At 42.7% G+C, this 23,951-nt stretch overlaps 1 protein-coding gene across 1 annotated transcript in view; it reads left to right on the top strand.

The window, feature by feature from the left end:
- The window catches only part of LOC145399057 (L-asparaginase-like), a 484,302-nt gene that overhangs the window by 216,981 nt on the left and 243,370 nt on the right, over window positions 1-23,951 (top strand). The gene's annotated exons all lie outside the window — the stretch shown is intronic.

Genomic DNA, 23,951 nt, shown 5'->3' with positions numbered 1-23,951 from the left:
ACCATTGTTTGATTGTGTAAATTTGTGTCTGTCTGTCTATCCATCTGTCTGTCTGTAACCAGACACCTTAATCCCATAAGGGGTGGCCACAAACAGATCGCCGCCATGTTGCCCTGTCCCCTGCCATTTTGAAACCCTCCCTTGATCTTACACCCCCACTCTCACGTACCTCTTCACTCCATCCCACCATCTCATCCTCGATCTCCACCTCCCTCTTCCCCCCTCCACCTCACTCACATACACTCTCCTTGTCAATCTCTTACTCTCCATCCTCGCCACATGGACAAATCACCTCAGTGTATTTCTCATAATGCTTTATGTTTCATTCACATCCACACCACAGTGCTCCTTCATTTCCTCATTTGCCAGTCTGTCTCTCCACATAACCCCACATGCTCCTCTTAAATAACTCATTTCCGCTGCTTTCACTCTTGACTTGTGTCTTTCCAACAAGGCCCAAGCTTGCTTTTATACATCAGAGTGAATATAACAGTATTATCATGCAGCGATCATTTTGTACTTGCTCACTTTCCTATTTCTTACCACTGCTTTCAGTGAACCAGCTATACATACATATATATATCATCTAATTTTGTTGCCCCATGGGGAATGTAGGAGCCCGGGACTAGGCAAGTTGGTCCTGACATTTAAGATGAGAGTGACCAGCCTCACTCATTCCTGAATGGCATTATATGAGCAGTAAACCCCAGCCACTCCTTGGATATAAACCTGCACAGGCTCAATCCAATTGGAGTGCCTTAATTTCCCACTAAACCACCAGACGCCATAGTGGTGATCATATAACCACACTATTTGGCGTATCACTCAGTGTAGAGTCACCCATAGACAGAAGGAAAAGGAATGAATGAAGGAAAGGAAGACAGAAGAGGAAGGAAAGAGAAAGTAGAAAGGAAGCGAGGAGATGGCAGTCACCCAAGAGCAGCACTCCCCAAGTGAGTGGATGGTGAGCGATCATCTGCAAACAACAAAACAGGAAGTTTTCAAGCGCTTCCATGATTCTCTATGGCTGCTCCAACATCCCCTGCCTTACCTTGTATCTCTTTCATAAGTCCATCCAAATACAAATTGAACAGCCATTGAGACATGACAGCCTTGTTTCAATCCAACATTCAAATAGAAAAATTCTCTCACTTCACTATCCACATGCACTGCAGCTGTAGTGTCCTCAGTACATACTCATCTCAACATTCATCAACTTTCCATTTACTTCATATATTTTTAATATTTTACACATTCCTTGTCAATCCATATTGTCATATGCTTTATTCAGATCCATGAAGGTCACATCCAGCTTCAGTACTTTTGCTGGAAATGTTTCCACTAAACACCTTAGGATGAATATCTGATCTTTACAACCTCTTCCCTTCCTGAAACCTCCCTGTTCTCTTCCAGCTAATTCCTCTGTTGTTTTCCTAACTCTGTCAGTAAGTATTGTACCATATACTTTTCCTCTTATGGTACACCAAAAAGAATCCCCCAAGGATTACCACACACTTACTTTTCCCCATTTCCATTGTGCAGGGGAATAATTATACCTGACTTCCGATCCTCTGGGACTCTATTTTCCTCCCAGGCCAATCGGCACATCTTCCAAATCCATTCTGTTACTATCTCCTCCCCATACCTCAGCATTTCACCACAAACTCCATCAATTCCTGGATCTTTCCCCATTTTGACATTCATCATTGTTCTCACTACTTCATCCTACTGATCTCTTCCTCCCTTCTCACCTCCCTCCTTCTCCCAGCCATTCCCCGGCCACTTTTACTTGCATTACTTTCATTTCCTATGTTTAACAGTTTCTTAAAGTTTTCTCATCTGCTCACTTTTTCTACATTTTCCACCAGCAATCTGCCATTTTCATCTTTCACTCTCCTCTTACCCTCTTTATATTTCACTCCCCTACTACCCTATTTATCTTTCACTCCATTACTACCTTCTTTATCACCCTGTCTTACTCTCTTAACCTCCTTCCAAAGCATTTTCTTCCATTCCTTCCAGTTTACACTCAGATTCCTTCCAAATTCTTCATCCGTTCTCTTCTTAGTCTCTCTTACTAATTGTTTCACCTCTCTCCTCTTCTCAACATATAACTCTTTATTCTGGCTCTTAACTTCCTCCATGCCTCAGCTTCCCATCCATGCACTATATGCTTTCTTCTTTTGTGCCGTAGCTTGTCTCACCTCTTCATTCCACCATGCCGTTCCTTGCACGCCCATTTGTCTTCTCATCACTCCACGCACCACCTCACATGCTGCACAGATTTCTTCTATGAATACATTGTGCACACCTTCCATGTCCCCCATCTGCTCCAGATCATATTTATCCAATTGCTCAACCACTTCTCTCTTAAATTCTGCCTTTTTTTATTCTCCCCCATCTTTCTATTCTCTTTGTATGGACTGCTTCCTCCTGCCCTTCTTTCCTATTCAGCCATCGCATTTGTACCTTGACTCTCATCACCACCAAGTGGTGGTCAGAAAGTCGACATGGCCAACCTCAGGATACTCTTGCATTCATCACATATCTTCTCATTGTCTCATCCACACATACATGATCAGTCATTGCTTTCCATTCAGCTTACCACCCACCTTTCTCATCACTTGCCACATATACGGTAAAGTGGAGGTCTGAGAGGAAGTTAAAGTCCTGGAAGATTGAAAGTCAGGTATAAATATTCCCCTCTATAAAGGAAAAGGGGAAAAAGAAGTGTATGGTAATCATAGGGACATTTTTCTTCTTAGTGTAATAGGAAAAGTATATGGTAGGATACTTATTGACAGAGTTAGGGAAATAACAGAGGAATTAGTTGGAGAAGAACAGGGAGGACAAGAGAGTAGGTTGTGTAGATCAGATATTCATTCTTAGGTTTTTAGTGGAAAAGTTTCTAGGAACGGGAAAGAAATTGTATGCGGCCTTCACGAATTTGGAGACAGCATATGACAGGGTGGATAGACAAAGGCAACTTAAAATATGAAGAATAAATGGAGTAAATGGGAAGTTGTTGAATGCCATGAAGAGTATAAATGGATTAAATGGGAAGTTGTTGATTGCCTTGATGAGTATGTATGAGGGTGCTAAGGCTGCAGTGCGTGCGGATAGTGAACTGCGTGAATTTTTCTATTTGAAGGTTGGACTGAAACAAGGATGTGTCATGTCTCCATGGCTGTTTAATCTGTATATGGATGGGGTTATAAAAGAGATGCAAAATAGGGCAGTGGATATTGGAGCGGCCATAATGAGAGAGGGCAGTGTATGGAACTTCCCTGTGCTGTTGTTTGCAGATGATACTGTCATGACGAAGGAAAAATGTAAGGATTGGTGAATGAGTTTGGGAGAATGTAAGAAACATAATCTACAGGTGAATGTAGGGAAGGGTAAAGTTATGGTCTTTGAGAGAAGTGAAGTCAGTGAATGTACAGTGAGATTGGATGAGGAGGAAATGGAAAATGTGAGTGCATTCAAGTACATGGGTAGTGTGATGGGTAAGGATAGAAGTTAAGAGGGTGAAGTGCTTGAAAGTGTATAACAAGGAAGAAAGGTTGCTGATTCTTTGATAGCAGTGGTAAGAAACAGGGAAGTGAGCATGGAAGTGAAAAAGTTACTGCATGACAGTATTGTGATACCAACTCTAATGTATGAAAGTGAAGCGTGGACCTTGTTAGAGGGATACAAGTCAAGAGTGAGAGTAGTGGAAATGAGTTATTTGAGAGGAGCATGTGGAGTCACATGGAGAGACAGACTGACAAATGAGGAAGTGAAGGAGCATTGTAGTGTGGATGTGAATGTGATAGGAAGCGATCGGAGAAACTCACTGAGATGGTTTGGCCATGTGGAGAGGATGGAGAACGAGAGATTGATGAGGAGAGTTTATGTGAGTGAGGTGGAGGAGGGGAGAGGGAGGGGGAGGCCAAGGATGAAATGGAGGGATGGAGTGAAGAGGTATATGAGAGAGGGGGAGTGTGAGCTGGGAGCAGGGCAGTGAAATGGCGAGGGACAGGACGACAAGGAGGCTGATTGTTTGTTGCCACCCCTTATGGGATTAAAGCATATGGCAATAGATAGGTAGATAGATATAATTTCCTCTTTGCAGTGCATCACCCTTCCCGTTACAGACATTTAGTCACACTCTACAACCAGTCATCTGGGACAACACACTCATACATATATAATCAGTTTTATCAAATTAGTCTCTAAATCCACTCCTGTATATCTTAAGACCTTCAGCAGTCAACTCAGATATCTGCTTCCTTCTCCAACTGCATCCTGCCAATGGCCCTGCTCACAGCACCTGCACCTGTCACAGGCCAAGGGCCAAACACTGGATTCACCGACTCCAAACCTTCCCTGTTCCAGTCAAACTCCTCATTCAACAACTGGTTATAATGCTCTCTCCAGGTGACTTTGAATATCCTTACTGTCACCATTACCTATCTTTCATCGTTCTTCACACACAGTACCATACTCACCTGTGACATCCTCATTTTCTTTCTTCATCTGATTTGCCACCTTAAATACTATATTATTCCTTTTGGCACTCTTTAGGTTACTCAGTAAAAGTCTGTGAGACTTAGATTTTGCACTGTATACCTCTTTTGTGATTCTGCACCTCTCTGTTAGTACCCCTTTTCCATTTTGGGAAATGTCCTGTTTTCTCCTTAATTGCAGCTTCTACATCCATATCACACCACCATATTACTTTATGTCTTGGTGGTCCCTTGTCCATCCACACACTGAATCAGCAACTCTCACCGTATTTCCTTATGTCCTGGAGGCCCCTTGTCCATCCATACACTGAATCAGTAACTGTCAAGAGATTGTTCTTGAGACCTCTGTATTGCTCATTCACACTTTTTTCTGCAGCTCCCTGTTCAGCCATAATTGTACTCATCTCACTGTAGAAGGCATCCCTTACTGTTTGGTGTTTCATCTGCCATATTTTCCTCCTGAGTGCATCGGTCCTCCTCTTCACCCACTCCATTAGCACCATGTCATATATCAGAAATTTGTGTTGCTGCACATACTTTTCACTCCCCATAACTTTAACATCCATCACCAACTTCTTATCAGCCCTCCTGATCAGGAAATAGTCTTTCTTGCAACTATTAACCCCAGAATCACATGTAATCAGCCCACTCTTTCCTTCCTGAAATTTGTGTTGTACACAACCATGTTCATTGCCTCCCCAAATTTGAGTATCCCTTCCCATTCTGCAATCCTTGTACAGTATATTCATCCCCCTTGTGCCGATTCATGTCCTTGAGCTGCCTCACCCACTTGTCCATGTAAATCTCCACCCAAAACTACTGTTTCATCATCCCCCACAGCAGCAGTCATATGTATCAAGTCGTCCCAGAATCCATGTTTTTTCTTCCGGCAAGCATAATTGTGGAGTACCTTAAACACCGGTATAACTATTATTAATTTACACTCAACCCTCGGCTATCACTCCCAATTGGTCCTGCTATGGCTGCACTATAGCCGAAACCGTGATAGCCGAATTGAAGAACTTATGGAAATAATTCTAATTGGTGCCATGACCTCAATCTTTACCCCTAAGATACCCATTTTGTACCACATATTAACATACAATAGTCCAAAAATGAGCATGTTTTATGATGTGATCATGATTCTTATAAATACCCCTCACAGTTGATTCACTGATGTTATATTTCTTCCCCACACTTCGCTTGGTCTCTCCATTGTCTATAAGTTTCACATTTCCAGTTTATCTGCATAACTTAGGTTCTTCCTTTTCTTTATTTCCCTGCCAGGTGCCGCAGCATTATGTTGGGTGATGGTAGTGGGACAGGGAGGGGGTATGTTGGCCATGGTCATATCATAAAAAAGGTTATTGTTCTCGCTGTCACTGTTCACGGTCTGAGGGTGTGCACTTGAATGGTTTGGCGGGCAGGAGACTCGGTCGGGCAGCCAATCAGCGCTTGGCTGGCGCTGACGTCACACGACCAATCACGGAGTGAAGCTTTTGTTGGCTGGGCGGAGCACCAGAGCCTGGCCTTCTTGAAAATTTCGAGCATTTCCGGTGCGCGATAGCGTGCATTTAGTGCGTAATAGAGGTATTTGAGTAGTTTTTTATATAGGCGTGATAGCGAGATATGCTATAGCGGAACCCGTGATAGCCGAGGGTTGAGTGTACAATATTTTCACTTATTATAATCATTTCATTTACTTTCATTACTTTAATAATATATTCTATCCATCCCCATTGGGGAGTAACTAATAATTTTGCATATACATTTCATGTGTAGTAGATGGATAATCCCCTATACAGACAGACAGCAGTACCTTATAATGCAGGCTAATCCTCAAGTGATTTAATAATACCTGTGAAACATTTCCCACTGCTTACATGGCTGAAGAACTCTGTAAGGTTTTATTTCCATCACAGTGCCACCTTGGTTTCTTCATTTCATTTTAGTCAGTTTTATCAAAGATTTTGCTCTTCTACCTACTGCCTTGGGAGTTCTAAATCATTCTGGTCTTGGCTGCGTTTGGGCCTCTTGTGTGCATCCTTTCTCTCTTTTATTGTGGTTGCCATTTCATAACTAAACCATTTTGGTCGATCTGAGTTTGACTTTCCCAACTTTGAGGGTATGAATGCAGTCTGTCATTCTGAAAATTACTCATTAAATGAGTGATAATGTGCATTTAATTATGATACAGTTCCCAGAACCCAAATTCCGAATTTCCAGAAGAAATGAGTGAACATATTTATCGTTTCATTTCGTTTTTAAAGGCTCCAACATGCTTGCATGCGTCGGCCTTGGTCACCTAATGGCGGCTCTCCATGCTGCACGATCTATTGCAGCCTCCCTGTTCAGTCCCTTAACCCTGAGGTCACACTTATGACCTCGTCCCATGTTTTTCTCGGTCTACCCCTCATAACCCCACCCACAGTATTAACACCTCTCACCTTCCTCACCCAATTATCATCCCCCATCCTCTCCACATGCCCAAACCATCTCAGTCTACCTCTCCTCATCACAACACCAATACACACCAGTCCCATCCTACCTCTCAACTCTTCCATCGTAAACCCAGCCCCCTCAGACCTTGGACGCAGCCGGAGAGAGCAGACGTTCCAGCCATCGCTGCTAACCTTAAGTAGTTTCAGGAATTTTGTCTGTCCTGTCTCCTAAGGTCTTATCTTAAATTTAAAATAATGAAAGTTAATAGACTACCAAAAATGTAAAGATTTATTATCTAGAGTATACATGAATGTTTGTAGATTTTTTTCGGTAACAGCTGTTTTGGTACGTTAACCAACATCAAACATGGCCGAAAATGTAAACAATGAGGGGGTAGGGGGGTTTCAAGAATACTCCCCCAGTATCCCTGCTTGTCGTACGAGGCGACTAAAAGGGTTGGTGGTGGGTTAGTGCCCCACCCCATAAAAAGAACTAACTAAAAACGCGAACAAAGCGCCTCGGACCCGGACGGACCGTACGTTGACGACTAAGGAACGGACGAAGGACATTCTTAGGGTGGGAACATGGAATGTGAGAGGAGTGAATGATGAAATGAAAGAGAGAGAGATTGTTCAGGTGCTTGAGGATGCAAAAGTGGATATATGTGGATTGACTGAAACTAAATGGAAAAGGTGAAAGGGTGAGAGAGTGGGAATATGGTTTAGGTATATGTGCGGAAGTCAATGAAAATGAGAGGGCAAGAGAGGGAGTATGTCTGATGATAAGCAAGAAGTGGAAGGAGAATATAAGAGAGTATGGAACAGTGGGTGCAAGGACTGTATGGGTGAGGATGAAAGTAGGTATACAAGCGTGGGCGATTGTATGTGTGTATGCCCCGACAGAGGATCGAGTGGCAAGAGTGAAAGATGAGTTTTGGGCGAGTGTAGAAGCGTGTATGGACAAGTTTGAGAGGAGCGAGAGAGTGCTGTTGATTGGAGACATGAATGGCAAAGTTGGGAATGTACGAGTGGATGGAGTGGTTGGTCAGTGGGGTGTGCCAGCTGACATAGATGGGAATGGAAGTGCTTTGGTGGACATCTGTGCTTGTAAGGGGTTGGCAATAGCCAACACCTATTTTCGGCATAAGATGATCCACCGGTATACATGGAGAGTAATGAGGAGGATGGATGGTGAACTTGTTGAACGAAAGGCAATGATAGACTACGTGTGTGTGGATGAACGAATGAGAAGACAAGTGTTGGATGCAAGAGTGTGGAGAGGGTGGGGGAATGGAGTCTCGGACCATCACTTAGTGATGGCCAAGGTAGAGCTGCAAAGAAAGTGGTTGAGGAGACAAAGGGGAAGACAAGAGGAAGCAACTCCTGTGAGAAGAGTGGAGAAATTGCAAGATAGTGAGAAAATGACAGAGTATAAGAGCATAGTGGAAGAAAGACTGGGAAGGTATGAGCTAGAGCAGATGGAAGGGGTGGAAGACATATGTAAGATATTCACGGAAGAGATAGGCGCAGCGTGTGTGGCGGTTTGTGGAGTGAGGAGGAGATGCAAGGGTGTGCAAGGGACAGCATGGTGGAATGATGAGGTGAAACGAGCTGTGGAACAAAAGAAGAAGGCATATAGTGAATGGTTAGCGAGTAGAGGTAGGGGAGAAGATGAGAGAGAGAAGAGAGAGGTATATGTGAGCAGGAGAAGGGAGGTTAAGAGACTGGTGAAGGAAAGTAAAAAGAAAGTGGATGAGGAGTTTGGGAAGAATCTGAGTGTGAAATGGAGGGAGAGTAAGAAATTGTTTTGGAAGGAGGTAAAGAAAGTAAGGCAGTGTGAAAGGGGAAATAGTAGGGGAGTGAAAGATAGGAGTAATAGATTGTTGGTGGAGAAGAGAGAGAAACTGAGGAGATGGAAGGAGCACTTTGAGGATTTGTTGAATGTGGAGAGTGAGAGCAGTGCGAGTATAAGTGGTTGGGGAATGGCTGGGAGAAGAAGAGATGAGAGGAGGGAGGAAGAGATCAGTAGGGCGGAAGTCGTGGAAGCGATGAAGAACATTAAGTTGGGAAAGGCCCCAGGAATTGATGGAGTGTGTGGTGAAATGCTTAGGTATGGGGGTGAGATTGTTGTGGAGTGGATATGGAAGTTGTGTAGATTGGCTTGGAAAGAGGGAAGGGTTCCAGAGGACTGGAAATCAGGTATAATTGTTCCTTTATACAAAGGAAAAGGAGAGAGAGAAGTATGTGGTAACCATAGGGGTATTTGCCTACTTAGTGTGACTGGTAAAATATATGGTAGAATACTCATTGATAGGGTTAGGCATATGACAGAGGAGCTAGTTGGAGAAGAACAATGGGGATTTAGGAAGGGAAAAGGGTGTGTAGATCAGATATTTGTTCTAAGATGTTTAGTGGAGAAGTATCTAGAGAAGGGAAGGAAAGTGTATGCTGCCTTCATGGACTTGGAGAAAGCTTATGACAGAATAGATAGGCAAGGTATGTGGAAGGTATTAAGAATATATGGAGTGGAGGGGAAATTGTTGAGTGCTGTGAAAAGTATGTATGAGGGAGCTAGGGTTACGGTGAGAGTGGATGGTGAGCTGAGTGAGTTCTTTGATCTCAGTGTGGGACTGAAACAGGGTTGTGTGATGTCTCCATGGCTGTTTAATATATCCATGGATGGGGTTGTAAAGGAGGTGCAGGGTAGGGCAGTGGATGTGGGGGTGGCTGTAATGAATGAGGGTGAGATTTGGAAGCTTCTGGTGTTGCTGTTTGCTGATGATACAGTACTGTTGAGTGAAGATGAATGGGAGTTGCAAGGTTTGGTGAATGAATTTGGGACAGTGTGTAGGAGGAGGAATCTGAAAGTTAATGTAAACAAAAGTAAAGTTATGGTGTTTGAGAGGAATGAAGTCACAGAGTGTGCAGTGAGGTTGGATGGTGAGGATATGGAGAATGTGAGTGCATTCAAGTACTTGGGTAGTGTGATGAGTAAGGATGGAACTTTGGGGGATGAAGTGCGTGAAAGGGTACAGCAGGGAAGGAAGGTTGTTGGTACACTGAAAGCAGTGATGAGAAATAGGGAGGTGAGTATGGAAGTTAAGAAGTCACTGCATGATAGTATTGTGATCCCTACCCTGACGTATGGAAGCGAGGCATGGACCTTGCAAGAGGGGAACAAGTCAAGAGTGAGAGCAGTGGAAATGAGTTACTTGAGAGGAGCATGTGGAGTGACATGGAGGGACAGGTTGACAAATGAAGAAGTGAAGGAACACTGTGGGGTGGATGTGGATGTGGTTAAGAAGATTAGGAGAAATACACTGAGGTGGTTTGGACATGTGAAGAGAATAGAGAATGAAAGACTGACTAAGAGGCTGTATGTAGGTGAGGTGGAGAAAGGGAGAGGGAGAGGTAGACCGAGGATGAGGTGGAGGGATGGAATTGAGAGGTATATGAGGGAGGGGGGGGTGAGTTGGGGGGAGGGTAATCAAATGGTGGGTGACAGAGCGACTTGGAGGCGTTTTGTCTGCGGCCACCCTTTGTGGGATTAGGGCGTCGGGCTATAGATAGATAGATACTAATACCAATGTCATGGACCTGGTTAAAACATTAATTATGAGGATTAGTGAACTTGAAAAGAAAGTAGAGAATCTAGTGATAAAGGATGTGTCTGAAAATACGGATACTACCATACAGAGTCTGATCCAGTCCAATGAAATAGCGAATGAAGAGATTAGAAATTTGAAGTGTGAAAATGTCGAATTGAGGAGGAAAGTAGAAGAGAGTACTAATAATACGGAGAAGGTGAGTAGTGTAGTAGAAGAACATAAGGCAAAGTGGGCACACGTAGAAGAAGAACAGAAAGAAGTGGTCAGCTTAAGAGAGATCATCCAGGAAGAAAGGGAAATGAACAAGAAAAAAATGGAAGAAAATGTAGTGAAAATACTGAAGAAAAAAGACAAAATAGTGAGAGAAACTGTAGAAAGGAACAGATGTGTGGTAGTATTTGGAAACAGGGAAGAGGAAGAAAAGGTTAGGTTCATGAGACTCGAGAGAGACACGAACCTGGTGAGAGGAATATTAGGCAAGATTGACCCCGAAGGAGACAAGTGGGTAAAAGAAATTGAGGAAGTAAGGAGGATAGGGCCTTATAAGAAAGGGGAAACAAGACCAATGACAGTCAAGTTTACATCAGAAAGTGTAATACAGTAAATGAGATACTTAAAGTGACCTGGAAATTAAGCAAAGAGGCGGGGATGGAAAATATTATAATAAGAAAAGACCTGAATGAAGAAGAAAGAGAAGTTTTAAAATCATTAAAGGAAGAAGTAAAGGAAAAAAATGATAAGAGGACAGAGGAAGAATGTAATACTTTTTTTTTGGAGAGTAATGGATATGAAAGTAAGGAAGTGGTATTTAAGGAAATAGAAGTGAAGGAAACTAAGGGGGATGGCTGGGAAAGATCAGAAGTTGAGGAAGTGGTACGGACAGAGAGTAGGAGAGAAGAGGGTATTAAAAACGTCAAAAATAATTTGAAGGTGATATATACTAATGTTGATGGTTTCATATCGACAAGGATTGAAATTAACTATTTCTTGAGAGAACATGAACCTGATGTCATGTGCTTTGTAGAGACCAAATTAAGAGAAGATATTGATGTTCATTTGGGAGATGGTAAATACAAACTGTGGAGAAAAGACATAAAAGAAAAAAAAGGAGGTGGAGTGATGATAGCGGTGAATCTATCTATCTATATACCTAGGCTGCTTCCCCCAAGGAAAGGGAGGTAGCCGAGACAGGACGACACACTCTCCATTTACTCATCCATTTAAACACATTCATTCACATCTTAGCCCCAAAGGGGAGAACGGACAGATCCTCACCGCACCACGCCGCACAAGGGTCAACTGCGCAATGCAATCAGTGACATCCGCAGCAGGGCCTGACAGCAGAGCTGGTTTACCCCTGCCACATCATAACATACCCATCCCCTTACCCGCACCTGACCTGACTAGCTGATCAGACCAAATGCGGGAGAATATCCCCTCAGGGCTGCGTCATCACTTATTTATTCACAATTTCTCTCCATTTATTTCTGTCACCCACAGCCACTCTTCCTTGCTCGACAGACATCCCTCTCGCATCCAGCGCTCTCTTCACACTATCCATCCATCCTATTCGTGGTCTTCCTCTCAGCCTTACACCTCTCACATCAGATCTAGTTATCTTTTTCACCAATCGCTCATTATCCATTCTCTCCATATGCCCAAACCATCGCAACACCCTCTGCTCAACTCTACCAGCCATCTCCTGAACAACTCCAGTTCTCCTTCGCACTTCATCATTTCGCACCCAATCCATACGCGTCACTCCACACATACTCCTCAGACACCTCATCTCCATTACATTCAAACTTTTCCTCTCTGCTACACCCATATTCCATGTTTCAGCCCCATATAATGCAGTCGGTACCACAACACCCTCATACAGCCTTCTCTTTACATCCATTCTAAGCGAACGACATTTAAACACTTTTTTCTTTCCTCCCAGCACCTTTCCTACTTCATTTATTCTAAACTTCACTTCTGCATCTATTCTTCCATCCACAGCAACATGTGACCCTAGATATTTAAAACAATCTACCTCCTCAAGCAACTCACCATTCAAAACTATATTCATCCCTACCATCTATCAACCTCGTACACTTCATCACTTTACTCTTATTCTCATTTACTTTCAAATTCCTCCTTTCACACACCCTTCCAAACTCCTCTACCAACTGTCTCAATCTCTCCTCTGAATCAGTCACCAGTGCAGTATCATCTGCAAACAGCAGCTGCTTCAGATTCCAATCTCCACCATCAACATTTACCAGACTCAGACCACCTAAAACTCTTGCATTCACCTCCCTTACAACACCATCCATGTAAATATTAAACAACCAAGGTGACATCACACATCCCTGTCGCAGCCCCACTCTCACGGGAAACCAATCACTCACAGCATTTCCCACTCTTACACATGCTCTACTATTTACATAAAAACTTTTCACCCCTTTTAGTAACCTACCATCAAGTCCATACAATTTTAAAACAGTCCACAAAGCCTCCCTATCAATTCTATCATACGCTTTCTCTAAATCCATAAATGCCCAAAACACATCCTTGCCTTTCGCTAAATACTTTTCACACACTTGTCTCACAGCAAACACCTGATCAACGCATCCCCTCCCTCTCCTAAAGCCACACTGCTCATCACTAATCACTCCCTCTGTACCCTCTCTAACTCTCATAATTAACACTCTACCATACACCTTACCTACAACACTCAACAGACTTATACCCCTAAAGCTAGTACATTCATACTTATCACCCTTTTCCTTTATACAACGGGACCACACAAGCACTTGCCCAGTCAATTGGCACCATACCTTTCTCAAAGCACACATTCAACAATCTTACTAACCAGTCAACAATAGTCACTCCACCACCCTTCAGGCATTCCACAGCACACCCATCCATACCTGCAGCTTTCCCTGTTTTCATCTCCTTTACTGCCTTCTCCACTTCCTCCTTCGTGATCAAAGAATCATTCAACTCTCCCAACACATTTATTCCTTGCACCCTTCCATCCGCCACAGTCTCAGCCACCCTTTCCTCCTCTACATTTAATAATCTTTCAAAATACTCTGCCCATCTCTTCCTTACTGCATCCATCTCAATTAACATCCTTCCATCCTCTGCTTTTACTCGTTCTTCCTTCCCAGACTCTCCCTTTCGCACCCTTTTCACCTCCTTCCAAAACATTTTCTTATTCTGTTGAAAATTCTCTGTCAGCCACCTACCCCACCTCTCATCTGCTGTCACTTTAGCATCACGCACAGCCCTTCTCGCTCTATTCCTCTTTTCCTTATATCTTTCATATGACATCTCATCCTTCCTCTGCAGCCACACTTCATATGCACGTCTCTTCTCGGCCACAGCCATACTTACTTCCTCGCACCACCATTCACTTCCTTTTCTTACACCACTACCCACACGTCTCACACCACACACCTCTTCTGCATGCCCCACCACAGCACTCTTAAACAACTGCCATTCCTCCTCCACGCTGCCATTTTCCCGATCTTTCACTGCGCTCCACTCATCTTTCAATTTCTCCTGATACTCTATCTTTTTCTCTCTTTTATCCAATTGACTCACTTTCAAAACCTCCCTGCCACACCTAACCCTCCTAGCTCTCACCCATCTCTTACCTACTCTTAACTTTCCCTCCACCAGGTAGTGGTCAGACAAACCTCCACCCTCACCTCTTAGAACTCTCACATCCAACAATCTTCCTATTACATTCCTAGACACAACCACATAGTCCATCAAAGCTCTATCAACAACCCTTCCACCTTCCTGTCTCACCCATGTATACTTATAAATATCTTTCTTCTCAAACAGCGTATTCCCAATCACCATCTCTCGCTCAACACACATCGCTATCATTCGTTCCCCATTTTCATTTCTTCCAGGCACACCATGCATACCAACTACGCCTTCAACTGCTACATTTCCCACTCTAGCATTCAGATCTCCCATCATTACCACATTCACATTCGCTCCAAAACTCTGCAGACACTCATCAACATCATTCCAGAAAGACTCCCTCTCTTGTTCATCCCTTTCACTACCAGGCCCATATGCACTCACAAACACCCACAACTCACGTTCAAATTTTGCTTTCACCCACATCAGTCTCGATGACACCTCCTTCCATTCAATCACACACTGCTGTACTTCCGGACTCACTAACAAGGCCACACCTTCTCTTGCCCTTCCTCTATCAACACCTGACAATCTTCCATTCACACTTCCAAACATAGATTCCCCCTTCCCTTTCATCTTCGTTTCACTCAAAGCTAACACATCCAACTTTCTTCTCACAAACATTCTCCCAATCTCCTCCCTTTTAGCCTCAATCGTATTACATCCACGCACATTCATAGACCCAATCTTCAGGGTACGGGGATAACTCCATCCCCCATCCCTTTCTCTGGCCTGTCTCTTTTTAGGAACTAAAAAACAGAGGAGGGGGTCCCTAGTCCCCTCTACATAAATGTAGATACTGTGGAAATGGGAGAAGGCAGGGCTGAAGTGATATATATGAAATTAGAAACTGGAGAGAATGTTAAAAGAGATATGGCGGTAGTGTATGTTCCCCCAAAGACGAGAGCATGGAAGGATGACGAATACCATGAGATGTTGTCAGATATGGCTAGCTATTTGCAAAAAATAATTGAGAAAAGCAATAATATAATTTTGGTGGGTGACTTTAACTGTAAAGAGGTGAACTGGGAGGAGTGGTACTCGGGAGGCGGCGAGGATTCGTGGGGCACTATGTTATTAAATATACAGTAATAATGAATAATGTGATGACGCAATGGGTCAAAGAAGAGACACGGTTTCGAGGTGAGGACACACCAGCAAGGTTAGATTTACTGTTCACCAAAGAACCCAATGTAATAGAATCATTGGAATATCTCTGTCCTTTAGGAAAAAGTGATCATGTGGTTATTGAGTTCCAGAAGTTAATAGGGAACGTCGAGTCAAGAGACGAGCTTCATAGACAGGGAAGATACAACTTTGGGAAAGCAAATTTTACAGGATTGAGAAACTTTTTTGAAAATGCGGATTGGAGAAAATTCAGAGAAACAAGAGAGATATAGAGGAAGTGGGATATCTTTCTAGACCTCTATAATTTGGGAGTGGAAAAATTTGTACCAAGAGTAAGAGGGAAAGAAAACAGGAAAAAGGAGTGGTTTAATAAATTACTGGAAACTCAAGATGTAAGGAAAGCCCCAGGACCTGATGGAATTTCTAATTGGGTACTGAAGGAATGCAGAGAACAACTGGCGGATAAAATTCACAGTTTAATCGTATGCTCACTGGAAGAGGGGAAAGTGCCACAAGAATGGAAGAGGGCAAATGTGGTACCAATTTTAAGGGAGGAAACAGGGAAGAACCCCTGAATTATAGACCAGTGTCTCTAACCAGCATGGTCGCAAAATTGTGTGAGAGAATCCTGAAATCAGATGGATAAAATATCTGGAAGAGATGAATATTTTGGCTGAATGTCAGTTTGGATTCAGAAGTGGAAGGTCATGTGTTTCTAACTTGTTGAGTTTTTACTCAAGAGCGATTGACATGGTACAGGAGAGAGATGGTTGGGTGGATTGTGTGTTCTTAGACTTAGAGAAGGCCTTTGACAAAGTACCTCATAAGAGACTAATGTGGAAACTAGAATATATAGGAGGACTGAAGGGGAAACTTCTGGAATGGATGAGAGACTTTTTCAGAGACAGACAAATGAGGATAGTAATAAACGATAGGATGTCTGGATGGAGGGAAGTAACAAGTGGAGTCCCTCAAGGCTCGGTGTTGGCGCCAGTAATGTTCCTGATTTACATAAATGATATGGTAGATGGAGTGAACAGTTATGCAAGCCTGTTTGCTGATGATGTAAAGATCTTGAGGAAGGTAGAGGTTGAGGAGGATTGTAAAATACTGCGGGAGGATTTGGATAGGATACACGATTGGAGCCGGACGTGGGAAATGAAATTTAATGTAAAGAAATGTAAAATATTGGAAATGGGTAAAAGTACCAGGAGGCCATCACTGAATTATTTGTTGGGTAATGAATTAATCACAAAAAGGAGAGAAGAGAAAGATTTGGGTGTGCTGGTCCAAGATAGTTTGTCACCAGAAAAGCACATTAACAAGATAGTTGGAGAGACTTATAAACCCCTGACTAACATAAGAGTAGCATTTCATTATATGGATGAGGAGATGATGAAAAAATTGATAGTGGCCATGATCCGCCCCAGGTTAGAATATGCAGCGGTAGTGTGGTCCCCACACAAAAAGAAAGATATAAACAAGATTGAGAGAATACAAAGAACAGCAACCAAGATGGTCCCCAGTCTGACAGACCTGTCATACAGAGAGAGGCTGGAAAAACTGGATTTGCCTTCCTTAGAGGAAAGGAGAAAGAGGGGAGACATGATTGCAGTGTTCAGGACCATGATGGGAGTAGATAAAATTGACAAAGAAGATCTGTTTGTGTGGGATAAGAGAGCAACAAGAGGACACGGAATGAAATTGAAAAAGTCAAGCTGCTTGAAGGATATCAAGAAATATAGCTTTCCTTACAGAAGTATAGACTTATGGAATAGCCTGGACAAAGAGATCGTCCAGTCTAAAAACTTAAACGAGTTTAAAGCTAAATTTGACTTATTGAGAAACAACGACGGAAACCCACGAGCATAGTACATTCTGTGTATATCACAATTAGGTAAATTAGGTAAATACTTAAATATTTGGAACGACTTAGACAAAGAGGTGGTGCATGAGAAAAACATTCATGTGTGTAAAGGTAGACTTGATAAATGTGGATATGGAGACAGGACAACACGAGCATTGCTCAATTCCTGTTTACTACAAATAGGTAAATACACTACACATCCACCGATTCATTGTCATTTCTGTAAGTCTGAGCCTGCGATTATTCTCCTCCTTTACTGCCCAGGTCTCACTACCATACAGCATTACACTCCAAACCCATGCTGCATACAAAGACCCCTTAGCACGTAGGGAGAGTCCTCTCAATGTCAGGAGGGGCAAGAGCTCCCTGAACTTCTTCCAACCACTTCTCACTCTAGCCACAGAGCTATCTCCAGCCCCACCTCCAGCACACATGTCTCCCAAATAACAAAACTCCCCCCCACACTCAAGAGATTCACCAGCAAGTTCAATCCTTTCATGCCTGACAATCTCCATCTGCTCTCCCCAACACACCACACACATAAAATCAGCATTATCTCACAGTCTACCTCTGATACCTCTGCATCTCTTGTGCACTCATTTGTCACAAACACCGTACAAGTTGGAATTACAGTACTTCCCACGCCCTTGTGGCAAACTGCACATGGCCACTCTCCCTCGTCTTTGACAGTACCGCCACCAACCCTAGATATCATCAGTTTTGTTTTATCTGCATTTACCCTTAAGCTCTTGTGCCCCATACCATCTCCCCACTTCCTAAACCTTTCCTCCACCTCCCTTTCGTTCTCTGCAATCAACACCAAGTCATCAGCATACAACATCTCCCATGGGAGTCCGTTTCTGAAGTCACGTGAGAGGGCATCAGGTACCATGATAAACAACATGGGAGTCAAAACTGACCCCTGATGCACACCAGTGTTCAGAAAACTCATCACTCAAATCTCCATTCACTCTTACCTGGGTGCGAGCACCCACAAACATAGCCATAACCACCCTAACCAACCACTACTCCAAGCCAAGCTTTCTCATTGCCCATTTCACCACCTCTCTAGGGACTGTCAAAGGCCTTTTCCAAATCAATAAAAACAAAATACAGATCCCTTCCCCTACCAATATATTTTTCCTGAAGCTGTGGAATAATGAATATGGCATCAGTGGTCCCCCTACCTGGCATAAACTAAACTGCATCTCATTTATATTCACTCTTTCTCTAATCATACCTTCTAAAACTCTCTCCTTCATTATCTGATCTAAAAGCTTTATCTATCTATCTATCTATCTATCTATCTATTTCCAGACGCCTCAATCCCGTTTGGGGTGGCCACAAACAAATCATCTCCACGTCGCCCTGTCCCCTGCCATTTCACTGCCCTGCTCCCAACTCACACACCCCTCTCTCATATACCCCTATAATTTCCTCTTTCCAGGGCATCACCCTTCCCTTTATACACATTTGCAGTTACACTCTTCAGCCAATCATCATGGACAACACACTCATAAATAATCATCTTTATCAGATCAGTGACTAACCTCACCCCTATATCGCCTGAGGCCTTCAACATATTTATCACCCAAGGAATTCCTTGTTTATTTTCCATGGTCACCACAAGGTTTAAGACGTGTCTATAGCAATCTACTGTCACCCAGGGTAGCTCAGGCTGGACTCGACCCATGAGGCCAGTTTCCCCACATTTTGTTCAGTGACACTGCCGCTGCACTTAAAATGTTACCATCGTTCACTGTCAAATATTCATGCTAGAACTCAGAATATGCCAATTTTGTGATAATATACAGTTGTATCTCATAAATTGCACAGTCCTAAACAACAGATTTGTAATATGCAGGAACATCATGCAACAGTTTGCAGTATCAGCAACCCCCGAAAATTACGTGAAATTTACGAATGCAGTCTCAAAAGTGACATTTTTCTGATGCCTTGCATAACATGAGCCAACATTACCTCAAGCCCATGTGTCTAGTGGGGTGTAAACCAATCATAGTCAGGCATGGCAGTTACTAAACCAATCATATTCAAGCACAGCACTTGCTATAAGCCAATCACAGAGCTTCTCTACCGCGCCAAGCTTGAAGGATGCATGCACTTGACACCCTAGCGCCCGGCTCAGTGCATTATCTCCTCCTTGTTGTTGGCATGTGGTTCCACTGTGGTGAGAGGATTTTTTTTTTTTTTCCCCCATGACTCCTCCACCTGCCCAGTGTTACCATGGCCGATCATAACCCTCCTTAGCCTACAACATCTTCGAGGAAAGGAAAGAAGAAGCCAACATAAACTTACGGCCAAAAGTTAGATGCAATAAGGAGAATTGATGGCCGTGAGAAGAAAGCAAAAGTTGCCCACCGTAACAGACTCAAATGAAGTAATTCTTTACCAAAAAGGGCACAGTGATTCCCCCTATAGTCTACCAAACTTACGATCACAAGTTAAGTAATTTTGGTACATATGCAACACAGGTAGTTCACTGTTGAATGGTGACTGCAAGAAGTGAGTGGGGTGTTTAAAGAAGCAGGCAGGTTGCCCGTGGCAGTGTTTATTGATGATCTCTTCAACTGACTTTTCATATGTCAGCCATCTAAACCCCCATCACAACAACCGACGTATCATCCGACTTTAGAGACAGTTCCCCACAGACCCAGACTATGCACCTTTCACTTACAACCAGATGAAGCACATCATCAGCAACCTTAAGCACTCATCTGCCTGTGGAGCAGACAACATAAGCAACATTCACCTTAACCCCTTAACCGCGGGGCGTCACTTTCGTGATGCTCAGGAGCAGGAGATCATACCGCGGGGCGTCACTTTTGCGATTCTGTGTTATTTTGAATTCACCCGGGCTTTCAAGTAGTGGCTTGTATCATCTATCAGTACTACCAGTGTCCAGCTCTACTCAGTTCTGCTAATGTCACCTGTACTCCCATCCACTGTTGACAATTCAGCCATTTTTCTCCTGTCCTTGACTCCCCTCCTCCTTACCTCCCCTCCATTACCCTCTCCTCCTGCCTGACCAGCTGCGCTGTGCTACACAAGTGCTGGACGGATTTTTCCACTCATTTTATCCATTGAAATGTGCCTTTTGCCCTATTGTTATACAAAATAATATCACCTGGCAACACCTCACATGCACTCGTTCACTATTTTTCCCCTGTTTATTTCCCCTTGAAATATGCCGTATGACCTGTTCTCATAATAAAAATATATATAAGAAGGAAGGAAGAAACCTAAGTGACATTTACATTCGCTTGGAACTACCTAATTTATTATGTATTGTCTAGATTTCCTGTTAATCATTTCGTAGCGTATACTGTATATTAGAAGCTGTCACCACGCTGACATTGGCAACCCTTCACTGCCCCTAGGCCACAGCATTCAGTTTAAGTTTACTGTTGTCTTTCAAGGTGAAACCATGTCGGATTTGCGCCTGACCAATTCCGCCGCTTTTTAGCCCCATGCAAAGGGCCCTGTGACCTCTACCCCTACTAAACCTCATGTGGAAAGGGGTAAAGGGCTAAGTGACTCTGCTGTGGAACGTGAACTGGCTAATTTATCAATGATAATGATGGACAGTGACTACGATCTTTCTGGTGACTCTCAAACAGTGCAAGTGGAAATGTAAATAATGTGTAAATAATGTGTAAACAGCAAGTGAAAGCAATTAATGTAAATATAACTGAACAATGAAAAATAGTTTTATAAGTTTCTGCAAGTGACAGTGCATAACATAGTGTAAATAAAATAGAAATGAAAATAATGTAAGTAAAATAGAGAATGTAAATAGAAATGTAAATAAGTACAGTAGTAATATAAGAATATGAGTTATAGGAGTAATGAAAGTGAAAGTTTCACTCTAGCATGTATGAATACTGGGAGTAATGAAAGTGAAAGTGACAGCCTCGCTCTCCACGCTAGTACAGTGAGAAAGTGAATGCCTGGAGCGAAAATAAACTACAGTACTAGTACTGAAAGAAACTTATAGATAAATGACGGTGAATAAAACCCACACTTGTAGACGAAGAATATAATTACCAAACAGTTTCGGTGGACACTGCCACCATCTTCAGTGGTCAAGATAGTGAGAGGGAATGACATATTGACTATACAAGAGTTCCTTTTTATGCGTGTGTGTGTGTGGAAGGGGGGGTAAAGGTGGGGTGGGGTAGATTGTAAGCGGGGATAAACCCCAGGGGGGACATTACAGGGCAGGTCAGGTGTAATTCCTATCTGACCCTACCTGTGTCTTAGCAGGAAGGGACATTTCCACTAGGGACCTCATTATTGGATCTAGCTTGTACATACCTTCACTAAGGTTGAAATTCTCGTATTTCTGGATACACATGGCTTCAATAATCTTTCGTTTCCGAAAGTCATGACTTCTATACAATAGATGGCTACCTTGCCAGTCAATTCTGTGGTTGGCTTCACAAACATGGTTAAATATTGCATTATTTAAATTACATGTTCTTATGGCATACTTGTGTTCCTTAATCCGTGTTTCCAAACTACGACCTGTTTCTCCTATGTAAACTAGTTCACAATCTGTTTGGTAATTATATTCTTCGTCTACAAGTGTGGGTTTTATTCACCGTCTTTGATTATCATGCAAGAGTGATTCATCCAGCCATTATAGATAAATATTGTATATATGAATAAGTGTATTAAAGTACTAGGAATATAAAGTGTGAGTGTGTTTATAAATAATAAATGACTGCTCTGCCTCAGAATACCATCGGGGAACCAGCACGGGAGGAAAGCTCGTATGCGCTTGTAATTTATGTACATTGCTTTCACAGTGTTTTTTTTTTTTGGAATATGGATTCTAAACTACTTGAAATTCATAGAATAGTGTTTGTAGTTATAATATCAGGCAATGGTAACCATATTACGGGATATCGGGAAGTGTAAAGTGGAGACTTCGTTACCCAACTTCAGAAGTCTCCACAAGTCCTATGGTAGACGACAAAGGCTCAACAAACATCCCAGGGGAAAGCTGAAGGTATGTGCCATATGCATATGTAATTTTAATGTTCAAGGACTAATAACCGATTTTTGGCAAATATTTTTAAAAAGTCAGTCGGAGTGCAAATATCCTCGCGGGACGCGCAAGGAGCATAAAAACATCCCCGCGGTGTAGGGGTTAAACACCTTGGACCACAGTGCATACAAGCACTCACCAACATATCAAACTACAGCTACTCACACAATACCCAACATGTGGAAGCATGGCATTATCATCACTATCCCTAAACCCAACAAAGACCCCACATTCCCTTCCTCACACCACCCCATCACACTCCTCTGCACCCCCTCTAAAGTCACTGAACAACTGGTACTACAACTAGTTACACCTCACACCCCCCTAGCCCCATCATAACATGGCTGTAGGCCGCTGCACTCCACAAACGCCCTTCTTACACACCTTACACAAAGAGTTTTTGATGGCATGAATTCAGTTAGGCCACCACACAGAACACTCCTAGTCACACTAGACATTAGCAGAGCTTTTGATGCCATCCCCTGCCACAACCTCACAAACAAAATATTCAACACAAACATGCACAAAAACACAAAAAGATGGCTGGCAAACCACTTAGCAGGCAGATGTGCACATGTAACATTTGCTGGAAAGTCTTTGAACATCAGAAACTTCACAAATGGCATCCCCCAAGGATCTGTATTGTCCCCTACACTCTTTAACCTGTACATGCATGATATACCCACACCCCACATACCACAGATACCAGGGACGCAGCCAGAAATATAATTCATGGGGGGCCGCAATGACTAACCATGAGAAATATAAAAACACAGTGCACTTCACCATTTGGATTGGTGTATGGCAAAATCACCCATCTTGCTTTTTTTTTTTTTTTTTTTTTTTTTACCTCAAAATGGTAAACATAACTTCAAAGAATCACGCACTTCCGAACAGGTTAAACAAGGAGCCATTTGAAGCATAATGTAGCACAAAAGTTAAATTTATTTCTATTACCCTATATGAAATGCAATATCAAAATTAAGTGAGTATTATTGCTCAAAAAAAACTAAAAAGAAACTTACATTTATCTGGTTAATCAGTTTAAAGTTCATTTAGTTTTCGTTTCATTTTTAAAGGCTCCAACATGCTTGATCCATAGGCCTTGGTCACCTAATGGGAGGTATCCATGCTGCTTGATCTCTGGCAGCTTCCCTATTCAGTCCCTTGTCCCGGGTCCTTTTCAGTCAAACTCTTGCAACCCTACCCCTAACATTAGCACTTATCAGTTTCTGCACCCCATTATCATCCCCCAACATGCTCAAACTATCTCAATCTACCCCTTCTCATCATAACACCAATGCACTCCAATCCCATCCTACCTCACAACTTTTCCATAAACCTAGCTCCCCCCCCCCCAGCCTCACACTTAAGGATGCACTGCACTATACATATTCTGTAGTTAAGAGTTCCACTAAGTTGCCTTTAGCTATTTATGCTGAAAATTTTCAATGAGAAATATGCTTTTTATAACCATGAAAGGCTTTCTCAATCTCTTGCATAGTAAAAGGTACAAATCCTTCTAATAAGACAGGTCCACCAATGATATACTGCTGAAAATCATCATCAGTATACAGTATATCATCACAAACTGGCTAGTTGCATTTCTCAGTTCCTCTTCTT

This window comes from Coenobita brevimanus, chromosome 47 (assembly GCF_032717465.1).
Source record: "Coenobita brevimanus isolate Jiangsu-jjx chromosome 47, ASM3271746v2, whole genome shotgun sequence".
Classification (NCBI taxonomy): domain Eukaryota; kingdom Metazoa; phylum Arthropoda; class Malacostraca; order Decapoda; family Coenobitidae; genus Coenobita; species Coenobita brevimanus.
Note: the sequence above shows the minus strand (reverse complement) of the source record. Positions and strands in the feature narration are given on the sequence as shown.